The sequence below is a fragment of the Mytilus galloprovincialis genome, chromosome 3, assembly GCF_965363235.1.
Source record: "Mytilus galloprovincialis chromosome 3, xbMytGall1.hap1.1, whole genome shotgun sequence".
Taxonomy (NCBI): domain Eukaryota; kingdom Metazoa; phylum Mollusca; class Bivalvia; order Mytilida; family Mytilidae; genus Mytilus; species Mytilus galloprovincialis.
Window position 1 is genome coordinate 94822864 of NC_134840.1, and position 22375 is coordinate 94845238.

At 32.3% G+C, this 22375-nt stretch overlaps 1 long non-coding RNA gene across 2 annotated transcripts; it reads left to right on the forward strand.

Annotated features, from left to right (window-relative positions):
- The first annotated feature begins 17143 nt into the window (after positions 1-17143).
- On the forward strand, positions 17144-21695 carry LOC143069443 (uncharacterized). Of its 2 annotated transcripts, XR_012976398.1 has the most exons (4): positions 17185-17256; positions 18499-18581; positions 19839-20084; positions 20828-21695. It is a non-coding gene; the product is annotated as an uncharacterized LOC143069443 (long non-coding RNA). The 2 variants fall into 2 exon arrangements; XR_012976397.1 differs by lacking the exon at positions 18499-18581 and having other exon boundaries at positions 17144-17256.
- The last annotated feature ends 680 nt before the right edge of the window (positions 21696-22375 follow it).

Sequence of the window (22375 nt, forward strand, 5' to 3'; positions counted from 1 at the left end):
GAGTTAATCAAGCTATTTGATACTAACCATCATCCTGAGTTAAAAAGTATTAGTCTTTCGTTTGTGTGTGTCTGGTAATATCAAATAACTTGGTTAGAAAATTGGTTAGAATGATAGCAAATTACAGAGTTATCTCCCCTTATTCGTTAATTTCTAGTGCATTTCAACCAAATTGTATCTTCTATTACCAGAGCAGAAAACAGAAATGCATGTTATTTTTGTGCATAACTACATATTATGAACTAAATGTCAAATTGGGTGGGGTTTTTTGGTCATGTTTTCACCACTGCCTGATTCTTAGGCAGATTGGCACTTAAAACGGTCGTGAATAAAAATACTTGTGTGTTTTCAATTCATAAAGCATGATTTTAAATCCTTGCAATTCACAATAACCGTAAAAATAATTTACAATAATCACAACAAAATTTAATAACAACCATAATGTTGATTATTTTATACTGTTTTAGTATGGATTTAGAAGTCTTTGCTTATATTTTGTATAGTAATATATTCACAAAGTGGAATGTTAGAATTTAAAAATAGATTCATTCGATAAATAAAATGTCCCTCCGTAAATACTTGACGTTCGTGTTTAAGACATGAATCAATCAAATTAAGGTCATCACTCAAGAAATTTTACGGTCGTCATCATGAGCTGATTATGACAAAAGTGTGTCAGAAATCATATCCGATATTCTTCCTCAGTCATAATAACCTTCCATAATTACCGAACTGAACAAAGAAATAACACGACGGGTGCCGTATACGGTGCAGGAAATGCTTACCCTTCCGGAGCACCTGATTTCACTCCCGGTTTCTAGTGGAGTTCGTGTTGTTTCTTGATTATTATTTATAACTGTTGATGTAAATGTCCTTTGGTTTTGTAAGTCTTTGTTTACTCCTTGGTTTTGATTGTTATTGTCTTTATTGATATTATATATATTCAAAAGAATTTGAAAAAAAATTACTAACAGGAACTTTAGTTTATCATAAAGTTTTAATTCAATTTTTGTTTTTTTTGTTTTAATAGTTTAACCTTATAGCATCTTTATATTTGTACTATGGTACGGTTTTGAAAATGGTATTCATTGTGTTGACCAACTATCCTACACGTCTTCATTCATTCACATTATATATCACATTTCAAAAGCACACTATCGGTTTGCGTTCTCAAAAATTCCGGATAAAATGTCAATGAATCCGGAGTCAAAACATTTAATGTAGGCCGTTTGGCAACTATTAGATTAAGATATGTGATGACGCAAATGCGTATTCTTTTCCTGAGTATCAGTGAGATGCTTTCTATTTACTATTTTGTGCGCTAAAATACTACTTGCATGTAATAACACTCGTGAAAGCTAATTTTCGTTTTTGTTATCTAAATTCAGGACACGGCAGAATGAGCTCTTCATGTGACTTTCAAGCACGGTCATCATTACTCACGGTATTCTGACTTCGAGTTGTTTCTCTTTTGTTTCGTTTTTGAGTCACTGTCCTATTATAAACTTGGACCTTTTCGAAAAGCTAAGGATTGTCTACCCAAGGAATATATTCTTAACTTTATAATGTATTAAGCCTTTTAACTTTTTTCATTCGAGCGTCACTGATGCTTTTTTGTAGACTTAACTCGTGTCTGGCGTCCATCATTTTAATTCTGGTATCTTTTTACATCTACCTACCTTTTTATATAAATTGATTATTTTGTAAGTGTGTACAGGTATTCATAAACATCTGAATTAGGAAATTCTTCGGCAAAACTAAGTTTTCCTGTAGAATGTTTAAATAAATTTAAGTAAAATCAGGAAATCCTTAAAATTTGAGATGTTTTATGGGTCCCAATCAATTGCATGCCACAGGTTTCACCGCATACAACATCTACCATGAGTAAAGACAGCTTCAAATACGACTTGAGAAAATTAAGGCATTCATGTAGGAAACAAAGTATAAAGATATGATAGATAAAAATAAATGCATCCAGAATTCCAGATTACAAAGCAAACTGAGTTCATAAATTTATATTGCGATAGGTTTGTGCAATTTGCATAAGTCATCCGGTTAGTAGAAATTATGATTTGCCAAATGGTTTTAATCGGAAAAATTATGTATAAATTGGCCCCAGCAACATCTGAAAAATGCCACAAGGCCAATATGTTGGCCCTTAATTGGTAAACATATTTTTCATATTTTCTGAACAAATACGGCTTTATGTCTTTTGAAATGTTGAAAATAAGTTGGTTTGAGAACTACGACAGTTTAATTCAAATAATTTAACGGTTTTATTTTCTATACTGTAAACAATAGTTTGACGTTGACGTTTATTACGTCACTTTCACAACAACAACAGGTACCCGCGCTGAAACAAACACAACGTTAGAACACTGTAGCCATATATAAAACTTCAAATTAAAAAAATATATATATTTCTTATAGACTTGAATACATCGGTTTTACTGTGTTAGAAAGTTCTTCATACAATCGAAATCTTCATACATGTTCTTCTATCAAATTATTATCTATACAATATATGCATGTAATAAAATCATGAAAAGAAAAGTAGGGATTATCGGGCCAAAATTGAAAAAAAAAACGAGAATAAAGAACTACCTCTCGTTAGAACTTGCAAGTGCAAGGGGAAATCCGTGACGAACGAATGTAAACAAACGTACACTGCAATGAAAATAGTAATACAAGATTTTGAAGGAATAAATCAAATACACCTAATCATTTAACAATATGCTAAAAGGAAAAGAGTTTGATTTTTAACACATGGAAACCCATGGAAAATAAAAAAAAAGTAGCATGGCTCTATAATCAATTCAATTATTTTTCATATGCAACACGTGTTATGTTTAATTTTAATCAATGCCACAATCCGGTAAACTTCGGCACCACACTCGAAAGTTAATAAACTTCCAATCAACAAGTACTGAATGAAACATCATTTGTCGGTAATACGTTATAGATTGGTAATAAATGTGCATACATGAATTATTTCCGTATAAACATTATGCATACACAAGTTCAATAACTTTTATGACCCTGTTAATGCAATAAACTCATTTCATGTAAAGTGCAATTTCGAGACTAAACATATTACACTGATATGATTTATCTGAGATTACATGTGTTATAGTAATCTCAGGATTTATAAAACGAATGTTGTTGGTTTTTTTTTAAATTGAAATGTTTATTGATAGTTTAAAAACATATCTGACCGGCATTTACAAGTTCTTCTATTAGCTTTGTCTGTGTATTTGCAAAATTGATATTTTCACCAAATACCATTTACATTGTGAACATGGTGAAATAGGAAAACTTATGAAAAACTTTCATATTCGTGCATTTTTGACGTCAAATGGAACTTTGCTTAATACGGCAAATATGGCAACTCCTTGTTTCTGTATTTTTCCGCTGGAAAAAAATGCTGAAGACCCCAAATTTATTTGCGAAAGGGTTGTAAAGAATATATACTAGACAGAGGAGCTCCTGCAATAGCATATTTTATGCTCATGTTTACAACTAATCTTATGAAGAAGATAGTTCTTGAAACAAACAAGTAAAACTGTTCGCTATTCTAGTAGTTCTGTTTTCATGAATCTGATAAACTGTTAGTGATAGAGTATATATTTTGTCATACTTTAACGGATTATCCTATATATATCTGTAGATAAAAGTATAGATTTAACAGAAACACTTTCCGACTGCATGTGAATTTCCTAAAATCTTATCAAATGATTATTTCATCTCCCCTATAACAAATCCCCACTTAAAAGAATATAAGCACACTTTCCCGATGTTCAAAAGAACTATTGTAGTCAATGTACAACCGTTAGAAGAAAAGGAGTGAACAGTCTAGAGAAAATATCATAGTAAATATAACCAAAGGCATTATTGAAAAGTGTTTCATTATGTCAATATGATAAGTTAATGAAGCAAGGTTGTTTGTTTTTGTTTTTTGTTTGTTTTTGTTTTGTTTTTTGTTGTTTTTTTTTGGGGGGGGGGAGGGGGGTAGGGGGGTCGGATTAGGGTGCGCGTATCGTGAATTTAAACAGTTAGTGTATGATAATGATCGTGTGTTACTTCTTTTTGTTTGCGACTGAACAGAATTAAGAATCGTTGAAGTCCAATTCTTATTTGCAGACGAAAATAATGTAATACTATAAAAATCTCAGAAATTCAATATTCTTTTTTGAATAAACAAAAATCATTTATTTAAGTGTCAAAATAATTGTGTGTTTCTATTTCATTTCTCTTAATGGATAAGTGAGAAACCCCCTTTATATTTCAAAACATTAAATATGTACTACATGTATTTATAGATACCCACGTCTCTCGCTCCAAGTAGAAAAAAACAACACAAAAAAAAATTACCAAAAAGTTCTAAAAAATCTTGGCAAAATGTTTTTAATTTCATGAACATAAAATTAACGAACCGGAATGTTAACAGACAATTGAAAAATATGAAGCGGCTAGCAAAATTATTTCCCCTGAATGTCTAAGATATTTTTTCGCGAACTTATCGATTAAATCGACTATTGATTGATTTCTTATCACATATATTGAAGTATCTACAGCACGGTATTACAAAACGTAAAGTTTCAGGCAGAAACGATACCACTTTAATCCATCTGCAAAGTTAAAGCTGATTCTTCATTGAACATGCAATCTAAATATCTGTATACACCTGAAAGAAACCATCGATTGATTGACCAGTTGGTTGGACCACGTGCACGCTCTGTAATGACACAATATATACCATCAAAAAGCCTCAAATTTGGCATCAAACTTTGGATGCTGGTTGAATCTATTTCCTGTTATCTCATACATACTACTGTTTTTAGAGGCCGTCGTTTTGATCCTGTGTCTGATGGGGAACTTCAAAGTAGCATTATATTTAAAAGATTTATGATAAATTCGTACACTATCACGCCTACGGTTTATTCATGAAGTAGTTGAAAGCTTATTAACAGAACACAAGAGATCGATTTCTGGGTCAGTTAGAAAATCGGAAGCAAGAACTTTAAAGGTTAGTCAACGACAAAGTGAAAGATTGTGTCGTATGTTCATATGGGAAAAACGGAAGAAGGAAGCGATCAAGTCTACTATGTTGTATAACCACATTGTAGATCTCTTAACGGTGTACAGTCTGTGTGTCAACAGACATTTAGTTCTATGTGACGAATAGTAACTTTTTGACATTTACAAATAATAAACTCCGGATTGCTACTTGTTATTAATTCTAATTCATTATTTATAATAATGATTTCTGAAATAAATAAGTGTTATTAGTTGTCAAGAAACTGCCCCCCCCCCCTTAAAAAAGGCAATTAACTTTAAAAACACTTTTTAAAAATGTAAGTTTTCCCGTGTAAGGTCGATGGTTCTAATTGGGCCGTTCTAATAGGGGCACTCTGGCTTTCCTCCAACGAAAATTGAATTGGGACAGGCGCACAAATGCGACGGGGTTAAACATGTTTCGTGAGATCACAACCCTCCGATCTATACCTCTAGCCAATAAAGAATGAAAAACACCAGTGGCGGATCCAGCCATTTTAAAAAGGGGGGGGGGGGGAGATTCACAACCCAGGACAAAAGGGGGGGGGTTCCAACTATATGTCCCCATTTAAATGCATTGATCGACCAAAAAAAGGGGGGTTCCAACCCCCGGAACCCCCCCTCCTTGGATCCGCCACTGAACACACAGTAATACGAACAGTAAAACGCACTTGAAAAGGAAATACAAGTCCTATGTCAGAATAGGAAACAAACGAAACTAATCAAAATGACAATGATGATAAATTAACAAAGGACTACTATATATAAAGCTAGCAGTTACTGTCATACGCCAGCTCCAGACCTCAATTAAACTGATTGAAAGGTTATGTCTTCATTATACACACTCTCTCCCTGTTTTATTTATTGCTAATTTGTTCCGGAACATTCATGAAATATGCGTTACTGGCAACAAAAAATCGATAATTTAAAATAGGTTGTTTACGTACAAATTACGAAGTAACTTAGGATTCAACTCCCTCTGACAAAGTAGCCTTTATAGATGGATTTTGATATGTTTTAACTTATTTTTCTTGACTTTCAAATTTCAGTTTTCAGCGTTCCGTAGTTGCATTCTTTACTTAAAATTCAGGGTTTTACATTGTACTGGTTTTTCGAGAGCAACATTGGTGTATGGCCAAAAATGGAAAAATTCATCATGCAGCTGACACTGTAGTTTGCTAAAAGTCGATTGTCGTACGATAACTTAAAAAAAACTTCAAAATGCAAATACGGAACAATAATATCCCTTAATACAAAAAAATCCCTTTACTTTTATTTACTATTTAAAAACAGTGGTTGATCTAGGACCCATAATGGAGCTTCATGTACGTATATGATAACCAGTCCAAACGTTGTCTATAAGGGAGCAACCATTTAACTTTAAAAGTGGGGTGTTTTGTCGAAGCGCTAACTATTTTATTAAGTATATCGCTGATATATACTTTAATTTGAAAAGAATTTAATTTTCAAATTGCCGACACCTACAAATGGATAGATGGGCGCTTAATGTAGTACAGCGGTAACTATTACATACATATGAATGCTGAAAATAATATTTATGGTATACGTTTATATATGATATGAATGGTTTCAACTTTTACAAAACCAGAGCTATAAGTTTGATATAAACGTTTAATTTATTTGGCCTTTTTAATTTTATTTAACTTTATTTGCCTTTTTAACTTGATTTGAATCGAGCGTCACTGATAAGTCTTTTGAGGACGAAACGCGCGTCTGGCGCAAAAACGGCAAAATTTATATCCCGGTATTCATTTATGATGAGTTTATGTAGATACCTTGTAGTAGTATCTTGGCTCCAATCTACTAATATTTGGTCTTAGTACTCTTAATTTGAGCGTAAATAAGATATATATCAAAAACCTCCACATTGTAGACTAGTACAACCTTAATTGGGACACCATGCATTCAGTATTCCTACCGTACCAAAAAAAATATTAACTAAAATCATTGGTACAAGGCAATATAATTATGATCGTCATACAACCGATAAAAATGAAAACTTAACGTTAAAAGTTACGACCGAAGCGCTTTTCTGGATCGACCTTCTTAGGGAACGCTCAAAGCTGAATATTAAGGGCCAACAACTTACAAAGAACAGATTAAATTACATATTCTTTAGCCAACATGATTGCAAAAAGTAAGAAGTCGTAGAGCAAAACAGAAAAATTTGAAATCAAAAGAGATAATACACCGTGTATTGAGCCTTTCTATTGCTTAGAGTTCAGTAGAAAATATATATACATGCTCAACCTAAACATACTATTTGACCTACTGCGAGTTGTTCAGTTTTTACTGTTACTCCTGTTTCTCCTAAAATATGGGTGCTAGAAAAAACAGCAAGTAAAATGGCCAATATCAGATCCGTACGTCTTGTTTTGAAATGAATTCTCTTCTTTTGAGAAATATTTATTTTGTCATCCAATTTTTCACCGCTTACAACTGTCTGTCTGTGGTTTTATTTCATACATTTTAAAACTTTTAAGTATCAGTATGTTTTCAATTTATATTGTTTCGTTTCGCTTTTTTGCAGGTACCCCTCTTTTTGCCCCTTTTCTATTTTTAATATTTTAATCAAAAATTTATAAAAATCAAACTTTCAAAAAGTGAAATAATCAACATTGCACGTAAGGTTTAATATTCTAGAAGTTTGATCAAAATCCAAAACTATCAAATTTAAAAACAATGTTTAGAATTTTAATATTTAAATAATTTGGTTAAAATTTCAAAATTTCAAAACTTTTACACAATTTGAAATTTTGATATTTTAAACTTTGATCAAAATTCCAAAAATCCAAAATTTCAAAACTTTTTAAAACTTTGAATTGATAAGTGTTACACGGACCCCATATACATCATCCGCCATTTTGAAAAATCCCGATATATTCAATTTTTGACAGAAATTGCCCAGAAATTAAACTGTTTCAAATAGTATTTTTCGCCAGATATATGTTTGAATATACTTAATCGATTTGCAAAGTTTTCCCTTACAGAAATGAAAAGTTTGCTGCAATATTGCAACAATATAGCGGCAATATTGCGGCAAACAAATTTGTTTGCAAGAAGTGTTTGCAAGAAAGTTGCAGGTTGTTGCAGCTACCTGCAACATTCTCGCAATGTTACTGCAACAAAAATATGTTTGCAAGAAAATTGCAGCAAGTTTGCTGCAATGTTGCAAGAAAGAATTTGTTTGCAAGAAAGTTGCAGGAACTCTTTCTTTTATTATTTAAGAAATAACTATTTGCAACAACTTTGCAAGAAAAGTTTTTTCCATAATGTCTGAGACTGAGACATGATAGTCTGCACCAATTTTTGAAGCATTTCAAAATATCGTATATGCATTATTTGCTTTAAGGTTCAAATAATACACAACATATTGGTTAGTTGAACATTTGTTGATATTACTATTTATCTAAATTTGTTATCGTCATACTTTATTTTACTCAGAAATATCTGGATATTTGAATTATTCATTTTAAATAAATCTACAAATAACAAATTGAATATGCTTATAAAGAATTCCTAAACTGTACATCACATTTATATGATAGTTTGTAAGGAAAGAATTTCAAGAATACTTTGGTATTTAAAATTTAATCTAAATAATTGAGTCATAATCATTTTTTGTTCTATATGTATAATTATTATGCCTTTTTGTCACTTTTTTGTGACATTTTTCTATGAACAATATTTTTAATTCTAATATTTTCCATCAAATGAATTTTAAGCCTCACCTGCAGATTGCATTTTGTTTAATTTCTAGTATCATTATTCTAAAATTATTTATACACAAATTATCTTTATCATCTCAATAAGTAATATGAGCTGGTGATAGACATGTTATATGCCATCTGGTTTCCATTAATTTATCTCTGTGTAGTGGCAAAGACAGGAAGTACCATAAATTAATGTACACACATAGTTTGAGGCCAAATCAAGGACGTATAACTAACTATACGTCCTTGGCCAAATTAAGGAAAGAGCAATTCTTCTTTGTATATATTTCCATTATAACAAGATAAACAAATATATATATATATATAATTATTTTTTTTTTTAATTATAATATATAACAAATATTCAAGATTTAGGCAATTGATATATATAATTAGGGGCAAATTTCAAAGGGATCACACTGTCATTATACCCTTAGCAACCTTGATCAACATATTCAAAATTTGAACTGGACATGAACATGCATATACAACAAAAAAAGATGTCTTCTATCAGGAACAAAGTAATATGAATTTTACAGTGGATTTAGATCCAAATGTTCCAATTAATTCTATTGACACTGGATAGTGCACATAATAGCCTTCAGTTGACATGACTCTTGGATTTAGGAAGATTGGTGTTTACACATAATTTGGATAACATCTTTTGGTAAGTACAATGGAGTAGAATGTCCATCATTTTGAATAAGTGTATTCTCTAGCTTACAGTTCAAAAAAGTAATATTTAAAGAGTCATCTTAACTTAATAGAGTTGACAAAAGTATCAGACAATAGATTTATGCACATGAATACTATTGAAATTTTGTAAGACAGGAGATATTTTTTTAAATCTTTTTAAGTTTATATGTTTTAGAAAGTACATTACGTAAATTAAAACAAGAATTTAAATCTTCTAATAAAAGTAGTTTGGTATTAAATTAGAGATCTGTGATTTGACTGCCAATAAGACATCTATCAACAAATGACAACAATATATACTTCTTATATATACACAGCTAATCACAAAAATTAAAATTTTAAAGAATAGGCAAGACCAATTATGTTATAAGTTCAATGAAAAAAAGATTCAAAAAAGCAATAACAACCTAGTACTGAGTGGCATGAGGTTAAATGTATTCTATAGTAAAACTGTATATATATATATTAATTGCTGATCAAGAAATTTAAAAAAACATGCAATTTCTAGAAGGACTAGTTTTACACTAGTAATTTTTGGGCCCTTTATAGCTTGTTGTTCAGTGTTGTCCAAGGATCCGTGTTGAAGGCAGTACATTGACCTTTAATGGTTTATTTTTATAAATTGTTATTTGGATGGATAGTTGTCTCATTGGCACTCACACCACATCTTCCTATATCTATAGACCCTTTAAGTGAAACAAATGCTTGAAACAATTGCTCTGTAATCATCTCTTCAAAAAGAGTTATTTTCATTCTACAAGTCCAGAATTTACAATATATAGTTGTAACTTATATCTTTATAATGTTTAGTTATTCTTTTTACATATGCTAAATTTTTCAACTTTCATTTTGCAGAATTTGAAACCAGAAAATTCAACTTTAAGGACAGTGAGTACAGAGAAACGGAACTAAAAGATACACAGATGTAACACGACAACCTATAGAGGACAGAGGAATTTTTATTTTTATTATTAAATAATATTTTCTTAAATGCTTAGTTTTTAATTCCTAATTTTTCACCTAAAAATTGTTGAAAGATTTGCTGCAATGTTGCTGCAATATTGCAAGAAATTAATTTTCCTGCAATATTGCAGCAACATTGCAGCTAATAAATTTGCCGCAATATTGCTGCAACAATCACAGCTACTGATTTTCCCGCAAACATTTGCCGCAATATTGCCGCAATTAGTTGCGGCAATGTTGCAGCAACTGTTTGCAAGAAAACTAATTTGCATACGAAAAATGAATATTTGCAGCAATATTGCCGCAAGTATTTGCAAGAAGCCTTATTTTTCCATAAGGGTTATTTTTATTAACGGAATTTCTTTATTTGTTGTACACACGGGGGGGGGGGGGGTAACTTCGATATCTTTTTGGTAGGGGTGTGCCATTTGTGCCTCAAAAAACGTACCCATTTTAATATAAAATTCTCTGAAATTCAGTACCTATAGTTATATAAATATTAAAGAAAGAATGACCTATACTTATATACAATACTTAAAATATGACCCATGCTTATATAAGCACTAACTCATCATCACTCATAATTCATAAATATACCAGCTACCCTTAAGTTTTTATATATGAATTGACATCGTTTGGTGCACATATATTTTATTGTTATATATACGCATGGATTGTTGGATTGGTGTGTAGATTATACCCCAAATCAATATACAGTTATCAAACGTAAATGCATTTTAATATAGGATGTCATTAAAAAGGAGGGTCATTTTTATATAAAATCTCGCAAAATTATGACCCATATTTTTGGCACATCCCCGTATACCCAATAATAGGAAGTTACCCCCCGTGGTTGTACAAGTAGACGGTACATTAGCATTGAGGTAACGAAGAAATAACGAGAAAAAGTAAAGTTTTTACGATTCTCATTTGACAGAATTTAATAAAAAAAAAAAAAAAATTAAACTGTTAGGACCAACATTGTTTGATAGAAATATGTTTGAATATCAAGGATTGATTTGCAAAAGTTAGAAAACGGGGTCAGGTTAATGAGAAAATTAAACTTTACAAAATGGCGGTTGGTATACGTTACAAAAGTCACGTGATGTCCGACTTAGTTGGAGATGAAGTTAAACCAAAAAGAATGCACTGTGTTGCTGTATTCATTGGTATCATGATTAAAACAGAAACTGAGCGACTTTCTTATACATGTATTAGATTGTGTAAAAGTTGTCTTTCTATGTTTTAATTATGATCGGAAATAACACCCAGCAAATATTACTTTGGCACTGGCTACGGTTACATGGAAATGTAACAATAATAAAAATATTATTGTCACATTGAAGACTAATTGCCGGAATGCATTGTTGGATAAGGAACCGATTAATTACGAATGTAACAATAATATCTGAGGCTACGGTTACATGGCGTTATTGTTACATGAAAAACAGCAATGTACGATGGAATATGTACTAATGATAATAAAAATTAAAGACATTAAAATTTTATTTGATATGCAATGTATACAATAATAACATACAATTTCGTGATTTTTTTTTTTATTTACAATGACAGTTTCTACATATCCAGTAAGTGGTTTTTGGAGCATGTTCAAGTCCGACAAATTTTTGATGAAACAACTCCAAGCAATATTCGTATATAGGTATATGGGTTAAAAAAGGGAAAAAAATACCTTTGGTTTGGGTGAGCTCCATCCGTGATTTTGAAACGAAATTACGTCCTCCATGGACGAGATTGAGCGGATGGATACATCATCGTAACATATATACAGAAGTTCATAGTATTTAAGTTCACAGTAAGCAAACTTTGCTTTTGATGTATCAATTTTTTTTTGTATATATGAAGTTGTAGGTTTGTGTCTTGATATTGTTTCAGTTTCGTTTCAAACGCATTCCAAGTTTTAATGTTTTCACCCAATACTAAATTGGTAATAGGAATCTCTCCGTCCATTGTTCAAAATATAATGACAGTTATAAAAGTAGCTGTGCAGTTAAATACTTAGAAGGGCACACTTTTCTCAGCCCGAGTTCTCAACAACAAACCATCATGAACTATATTTTTCGCCTACTTATCTGAAGTAGTATATCTTTCAGAACATCAAAACCATTAATACGTAAAACTATTTAAACACCATTTGTTGAATAATGATATTTATTATTTATCATTATAACAAGTATTATTTAGTACATATGAAAGAATTAAGCAACAAAACTATAGAAGATTTAAGTTTAATAAATCTAGCGTACATTGCTGTTTTTCATGTACTAACAATAACGCAATTGTAAATGTAGCCTCAATAATTATTGTTACATTGATTTCGTAATTAATCAGTTCCTTACCCAACTTTGCATTCCGGCAATTAGTCTCCAATGTAACAATAATATTTTTATTATTGTTACATTTCCATGTAACCGTAGCCAGTGCCTATTACTTTTGTATATTATATTGAGGGTTTGGATGGGGTTAAATGATTAAAGAATAATGCCCTTAAAAAATGAAGATTAGAGAATAACAGGCAAAAAAATTAAAAAATTAGAGAATAACAGGCAAAAAAAATGAAGAGTAGAGAAAAAGGGGTTAATTTTTTGAAGATTAGAGGAAAAAAGGGGTGAAAATTAAATGTTTACAGAATAACAGACAACCCCCTCCCCCACAAATCCAGACCCTCTTATATGGCCCCGAGAACACAGTTATTTCGTAGTGCATTTATTTTAGAAAATGCAAATTTAAAAAAATGCACCTGTTCTATCTCAAAAGAAATTTTACAGTGTAGTGTACTACTATTGGGACAAACAATATAAAAATTATAGAAAAGTCTACCAGAACTAACTCAAAATATGGACAATGTTATGTTAAGGGGGTCTTAAATTCAGTTTTAGAGCTTCAGACATGTATACTATTTTTTTACCTTTTTTCACTGGACTGCTACTTAACATAAAGATTCAGCAAGTAATTTCATCCCCTTTTTTATTATTTCATGCATAAAATATTAAGAAAAAAATTGTTAAAGTGTATTTAAGAAATTTGGAAAGTTATACACTGTTTACACTAGGGACTATATTCGTCCTCGGACCATATGCCCATCTCGTAAAAGTTTTGACGAAAAGAAAACACGTGTAATATCCATTTTTGTCAACTCCTTTACACCAGCATGTGTAATTATCAATGTGCAAAAATAGAATAAAAACATGTTTATAAAAATTAGAAGATGTGGTATGATGGTTAGTGAGACAACTCTCCACAAGAGACCAATTTTACATAGAACTTTACAACTATATAGGTCACCGTACAGCCTTCAATAATGAACAAAACCCATACCGCTATAGTGTGAATATCAAAAAGAGAGAAAATAAGTGTGTTTGACGTTTGAGTCCGTAAAAAGGCAAACCACCATTTAACTGTTTCAATGGCGGAACAATGAAGACAAATGTACTAATTCTTATATGAAATTGTATTGTCTTTATTCGCATGATTTGTTCTCTCTCTCTCTCTTTCTGACAACATTGACAATCTCTTTTGCTTTCTCGCTAAGATATTTTTTATTCTTTTCTCAGATAAAAACATGAGGCGTCAAGGTATAAATATATATGCAATGCCCTAAAATTGTCATGGCTTAGTGTACATGATAAATACCGGTTATTCGGGCATCTGACAACCAGAATATACCCGGACTATTGTTACTAAGTTGAACTTTCACTTTATTTTCTCCATGAACACATATATGTTTTGGAATAGTGAAAGATTGTTCTCTAAATGCCATATCATTGCTTAATCCTGCAAAGTCTGTCACTACAGGAATGTTGTTTACAAGTATATCAATAAGACCATGATAATGTTGCCCTGTGCAACCGTTGAGTCCTAAATGTATTTCTTGTAAAAAGTCCAAATCTATGATGCTAAATATAATGTCCACGCTACTTCTCATTGGATAGTGTAGGAGTTTATATGGCATTCCAGGTCTGTACTGGTCTGTGGTCTCTGTACACTGGAAACATACATTGTCGTATGATTGGTTAAAGTCTAGAAATATACAGGAACTTTGTATACCTACAAAATATTATTTGAAAAAATTTAAGTTGTACATTTTTGTAATTAGATAGATTGATTGATTGATTGTTGGTTGTTTAACATTCTTTTTTTTTCTAATTTTGTTATTGTTCTAACGTTAAGATAAAATGCACATATAAGCCCACCTTGCGATTTTATTAACTTCACTACTTTTACAACTAATTAGATACTTTTCAATTCATTCCTGCATGTTTCTAGTTGATGGATATATGTTATTTCTCTTTTAATGTGATTTAAATAAAATGTATGTATGTCCTCGAGAATATCTGTGTGTATTTGTTGGTGTTCTTTGTCGTTTTCGAAACAGTACGAACTTCACCCCCCCCCCCCTCTCTAAAATAAAAACTAAAAAAAACATCATTTTCTCACATTGTTCATTTTTATAAGTATAGAACAGACATTAACTTCGTAGTTCAGTGACGATTTTATGCAATCGTAAATTGGAAAATCTTCAGATCAAGAAGACAGACTCCTGACTGACAGCAAGCATGAAATATTTGCCACTGGAGGTTCAGCAACCAACAATCAATCAGACTAGTGTAGTTGACCATAGAACGTATGTGTGCTTAAAATGGCAAAAATAAGAGCCTTTTTGGAATTGCTTAGAGTTGCAGTTAATAGATGTTAGAGTTTTAGTCAGAAAATAGTGGCTGTCAAGATAAAAATAACATTAAGCAAATACTAGTGCAACAAAAGCATTTTTTTTAAATGTATTACATATAAAAGATATTTTAAGTAAACTAATAATAAATTAACAAACACAATAAAAGATGAAAATGCTATTTACACTTACTGAGGCACAGTGAGTCGTACGTTCGTCGATATTTAGTTGAAGACGGATCATGTCTCTGTTCGTTGAAACTCCTTTTACGCGAATTAGTTTCAATTTCTGTGAATTCCCTGAAAAGAAAATAGAAGATGCCGTTGTTAATTTATAATTCAACGTGTAACGCTGCTGAAACTGTTCAGAACCCAAACAATCCATACGTTTCATAATAAAACCTTGAACTCAAATATTATTTGGAGAGGTTTAAGCCCTCCGATTGGTGTCAGAACCAGTCCATACCCCAACTAATAAGTAACCAATATATTTCAATTTGTAGGTCCGACAACTTTAGTACAAAAACTATGGTTGACGTACGTTCCTAACGGAATAAATAGTTGGAATATTTGTTCCAACAGGAATAGGTATTATGACATTGTTTATAACAAAGTTTCTAGTGGAACTTCTATTAGGTGAACAAATATATACGTTGACAACATGCGGGCAGGTCTTTTTGAATAATTAGAAAAAAATACATATAATAAAAGAAGATGTGGTATGATTGCCAATGAGCCAACTCTACACAAGCGACCAAATACATGCATGATATATATATAGAATTTAATTATCCAACCGATTGTCCAAAAAAACAAAACACTTGCTGCATGTGTGAAGGACTGTGAACATACTGCCATTGTCAAGAACACAACTTACATTATAAGCTGTTACTTAATAAGTCTAAAAGGAAGTTGTAAATATCTAACATGATAGTCACGCTATTTTTAATTACGGAAATAAAATGAACAAATACATTACTTACATATTGTTGGAATAGGTTGTTGCTATGGACGCAAACCTTTTTTCCAATTATTTGCAGTAAATAGTCGATAAAATATATACTGATGTGATTCAAGTCTTGTTCAAAATTGAATGTTTATATAAATCTTCCTATATCAAGATCAAGATCAAAAGTTTAAGGAAATTGTAAACCAATTGAAGCGTTTTGTTTACATTTAAACTAAAAATCAATAACAAATACACAATATATGGAATTTAAAAGCGCATGCGTAACTATCATGACTATATATATATATATCCAGAGCCCATACATTTATTCAAGAAAATTTCATTCTTGTTCTGAAATAAATAAAATCTTGTCTGATTTCAAACAAATCAAAATTTTCTTTTGAATTGAATATGTAGAAAGTAATTCCCCCCTCAACAGAAATCATCATTATCATCGCGGTAAATTTTATTTTCAGACATTTCTGGAATACGCGGGATTCGGTTAAACCTATTTTTTTGTTTTGTAACCAAATTTATCACTTTGATATCTAAAAACGAAATACTTTAACAGTTTTTCTCACAAATTATATTTAAAAGAAAGTATCACCATTAAGTTTTACAATGCAATAGTGAAAAGAAGCAATTCAATAGCGACTATAGAAGGCATGCATTTTCCCAAGTTTTCTGAAAATATTCGAAATATCTCATGTGCTCCGTTCTGATCATAACATAAAAATAAAACAAGGATTATCATTACAAAGCGATCCAAAGAAAAAGTGACAGAAACAGTTTGATTTACAGTAACCCCCCTTTTTTCCCGCCCCGTCACGAATGTTTTATTCATTTTTGGTACTGTTAAAATGGTTGAAAGAACATCAACATACAAAAATAAGACACAATGATCTTACAAACGTTGTCAATTTATACAATACAAGATAGACAAACAACCTGGATATTAGCCATAAACATATATCTTAAAACAATGGAATTATGACACTAATCATCGATAAATTTGATTACTTAACAATAGTTCTTTACATAGTCACAAAGTATAAAACCGGAACCCAAAACCCCTTAACTGAGGAATATTCTAAATAATAACGTAGTCAGCAATTATTATTTAATGTTACAATATAATAATGAATACTAGATCTTAAACAAAATTAAAAGGTGAGTTGTTTAAAATAAGTATTATCGGTTATGTCTGTTTGTTTTTCTAAATTGTTTACTTAAAGTGCACGTCGTTCAAAATCTATTTTCTTGTTTTTCGGGCTTTGCACACATCATTTCGATTAAAACTGAAATTATTTCAAAGATATATATATCATCGACACTTCACGGATACATGTCACCCTTAAGTTCTTCCATAAAAAAATCATTAGAATTTCATTTTCAGAATTTCAAAGATACAAAGGCATGTACCTCTGTATATCATATATATAAGATACAAAAATACGTATGGAAAAAATATAAACAATATGACGAAATGCACCATCTTTGTTCCTAATTCAATGGTAAACTCGACATTCAGCTTATCAACCTTTCATTCATAGACAATGGACGTAAAGCAAACAACAACAATCCATCTCATTCATATACGGCTAAACATGGGGAAGATATATAGCTTTACATGTGCTTATTATGCCCAATTCTATAAAACGATTGTAGTTATATTTAACTATTTATATCTAAATTTTCTCAACCAAAACACGACACAGCATATAAACAACACATTTCCAAAAAAAAAAAAATCTTGTTAGACTGGATATATCCAGACCATGTCATTTCTTGGTGCTCATCTATAATAAAACTAGACTCTAGAATCAGTCTATATATCAGTCGATCATCTTCCGACTGCAGTATTTGTTTTAAAAAATATATACTAGTATGCGGACATTGTCCTATATTCAACCGTTTGGTCACTGCATAGTTTGGTCAGTGTGATACCAAAAATAATCTTATGGTTACACTGTTTTAGGGCGCAAAGGTTGTTTCAGATAAGGCTAGGGCTCTTCATTTGTAGCCATTGCAAATTACGAATCTACAGTTCAGAAGAAAAATCAATATCATGACTTCAAAGCCTTAAACTCATCATTAAAGTCTTCTGATTAAAAGATGGGGACAAGGTCGGTTATTTTTTGGGGAAGGGGAGGGGGGGTCATAATTAAATTATAACTTTATTTTTACTGAACTTCTAGCCCATATATCTTCTTGATGAACTATATAGGGACTCATCTACATAATTGCGAATCTGGTATTTCTTATTTAGGCCTCATTGACTCATCTTAGTTATAGAACTACCATTACTCACACATTTAAGATTTTGTATCTGTTAAATTGGCGTGAGGCGGTTTTTCACATTTCACTCATGTTCATGCTATTCACATAATGCACACATTCTTCATTTGAAAGCTATAGGTCAATGGCATCCAGAAAAAGTGCACCTTTCGGGTTTCTCGATTCCTCATCCGGATCCATCAGCAGTATTAGTACAGGTATATTGCTCCATTTCACTAACATTCAGAATATTAACAACCTATATCTGTATGGATGAACGCCTGTCCGTTTGGTGTCATGTCATTTGAACATCTAATAGCATCTAACAGTATGGCTTACTAATATTGCATCAACCGCATTTTTCACATCATCAGAATATTCGTTCATAATTACTGCATGACATAAAACTGTTCTTATGCATGGCTCAAAGCTAACGCGTTATTATGTCAATCTTTATACAGCAACCGAACAACACAACAAACTAGTGTTATCTTCGTCGTTTGAACTCTGGTAGATTAAGTATATTTTATATTTCAACTCCGACTTCGTTTCTGATGGTTTTAGTATATTTTGGTAATCTGCTCTGCTCTTCCTTTTTAGATATCAAGACGTGGATGTATATAACGGCAACTTGTGTCCCCCATAATTTACTTAAATCTTAACCAGATTCATAATTTTATAATTAAAAAATGTTTATACAAGACGTGCACAACATGAGTCTAGATAAGACTCGTCAATGACGTTAGAATCAAAACAAAGGCCAATTAATCACAAAAAGTTTCAAAACTTTCTACGAAAACAGTTCAATCCATCATAAAAATAACAAAAAGGCCAATGCAATGTAAATCGCAGTGAATTCAGAAATATTTGTTGCAGATATAGGTTTCACACAAGTACAAACTCTCATTTTAAATTTTGACATCATTATTTGCAGTGCATGTATAGCAATTCTAGAAAGCGCAATATAAACTCACATATTTGTCCATTGTTCAACGATCGCAATTATTTATTCACGCAAAAATTTCTTAATTTTCAGTAATTTAAATCAAAATACTGTAGAAAGTCGGAAGATACCAATGGGAGAATCAGCGCTCAAAAGACGAGGAAAAGCTGCCCAAATCATTAAAAAACGACGAAAACACAAACATCCGTTTATAAATCGCTTCATACAAACTTAGAATAGAGTAACACAAATCACGATGTCGAGAAACATATAAGTTCATTCATTTATTTTATAAGTTCCGAATGAAAGAATTATTCTGTAATCTAATTTACACTGGAACAAAAGTTACAATATTTGTTGCAAACGGTATGAATGATATTTACTATTTGTTCCAACGTTAACAGGAACAAGTATTATGCCAGTGTTTATAACAAAGTTTCCAGGGGAACTTCTGTTAGACAGAATAAATAAATTTTGACAACACAATAACTGAGTGTGATATCAGGTGATAAAAGTTTTATCTTTTTTACAGGGGACATCGGGAATCTTGAAATGGCCGATCTGTCATTTGATTCTCAGAATTCATCAAGATTAGAGAGAAAAATGAATATCGATGACGAATTAAAAAGATGTGAAGATTCGTTACTTGAAGCACAGGAAACCAATGTTAAGTGCCAAGTAGCACACGAGACCATTGAACGTGTTCTCCATTCTAATAATACCAAAGGAGCAGACATTTTTACAAGTAACAGAGGAAGATGGTCGTCACCTAGACCAAGTATGAATAGCTTTACAAAAAGTGTAGATAAAAAGTGTGATGATGTATTAACGTGTATACTAATTTACAGAAAAAAGTACAAAGTCATTTAACTTCTCAACTTAAGATTATATATATATATAAGAAGATGTGGTATGAGTGTCAATGAGACAATTCTCCATCCTAGTCACGACGTATAAAAAGTAAACAACTATAGGTCAAAGTAAGGCCATCAACACTATCTTAATTATTATGCCCTTATAAACTTTTGGAATAGAAAAAAACGGAATTTTCTCTTTCGTATCTGTGCGAAAAAAATATCATTTGTTTTAGAAATTGAATATATAAAAAAGAAGATGTGGTATGATGGCGAATGAGACAAGTCTTCACAAAAGACCAAAATGAGTCAAATGATGGCATGATCATCTTCAATCGGAGCTTGCTTATAGTGTCCATGACCATTGTCATTTTACATAATATATACCCTTACATCTAGTCACAGCGCTCTAAAAATGACTTCCTTAATCTATGTTCGGTTCACAAAGGTCCAACCTAAAGCCAGGCAAATCATTACTTTTGTCCCTACAGTAGCAAATCAAAAGCGAAATACTGAGGGTCTAAATTCATTTGCCACAAAGCACCACATGTAACTTTATACAAAAATATCTGTTTTTCAAAATGAAAATCTTCGACTGAAAAATGAAATGCTCTAATATGACTTAGAACATAGCTTTTAGAAATATTTAAATAACTTTTCTTTCTAGAAACTGCACCCGCAGATAAACGTATGAATGGTGACCAACTCCTCGACGACGAAGATGAATTTGACCTCGACACGAAAAAGACGACACTTCATGGCGCAGCAATATGTGGGGACACAATTCTTATGGGTCAGTTACTGAAAGTTGGAGCGAGGGTAAATTCGCAAGATAGCAACGGGAAAATACCGCTCCATTACGCAGCTGAGTATGGCCAACTTCCGGCATTGCGGGTTCTTATCAAATCTGGATCTATTGTTAACATGATAGATAACAGAATTAAGGCTCCACTATTTTATGCAGTGGAACATGGTTACGTGGCCGCCGCCAAAGAGCTTATTGATAGAGGTGCGTCCGTTAACTGCGCGGATAAACGTAAAAGGATGCCATTACATTGTGCCTCTGAAGACGGAAGGAAAATGATGGTGGACCTTCTCCTGCGGACTGGAGCATCCGTGTATTCTATGGACTCTGATATGAAGGCCCCGGTTCACTATGCAGTGGAAAAAAATTACCTGCAGATCACTCAATCTCTTGTGATGCATGGCGCACCAGTAAATCAGAGTGACGGAAAACAGCGCAAACCTCTCCACTACGCTGCAGAACTTGGATATATCTCTATAATCGACTTCTTAGTCCAGCGAGGTGCAACTTTAGACGCCTTAGATTGTAATCTTCGGACACCAATGTTCTTAGCTATTGAGCATGGTCATGATTTTATAGTTCATGCTTTGATGAATTATGGAGCCTCTGTCAAAACTGCAGACAGAAATCGCCAGACACCTCTCCATGTCGCAGCTTGTAAAGGTTTGGTTGCCACTGCTAATGATCTGATCAGGAAAGGTTCTCGCCTAGATGTTCAGGATGATGAAGGGAAATCACCCTTATTTTATGCCGTAGAACAACGAGAGATAAGTATGGTGGACACACTCTTAAAGTCTGGAGCCTCGGTCGATATGATAGACAACAGTGCCAAAAGTCCTCTCCACTATGCCGCCGAAACAAAGGATACAGACCTCATGTATCTGCTGGCCCAACATGAACTCAAAACATCTAAAACTAAAAATGTTTATCGAAGAGTTCTCGAAGTTGCTATACGGTATAACAATGATTATCTTGGACAGGTCGTTTGGAACCGCCTTCTGGATAAATATACAGATGCAATCATTGCAAGCGATAGAACGTATCCTTATGACTTTGAATCAAGAGAAACCACTAACATTGTTAAAATACTCCTCCGTATGACCTGCGAGGCTTTCGCTAAAGTTCACAAGGAGAGGTTATGGAAAGCCAGTCCTGAACTTCAAGATGGAAGTGGCGAACGACCACTGATTGTGGCATACGTTTTCTTGTGGCCACACACAAAGAAAAAGGTATTCATGGGAATTCCTGTTGTGTACCGCATGTATAGCGCTACCAATGAAACCGATGCCGGGTATGATGATGTGGATTCTCAGTTTAAGAAATTCTGAGAAGCTAACAAACAGGATTAACCGATCTCATGACAACAGTTGTAGCCATTTTGTTTTGTTTATTTCATGCGACTCGTTGACA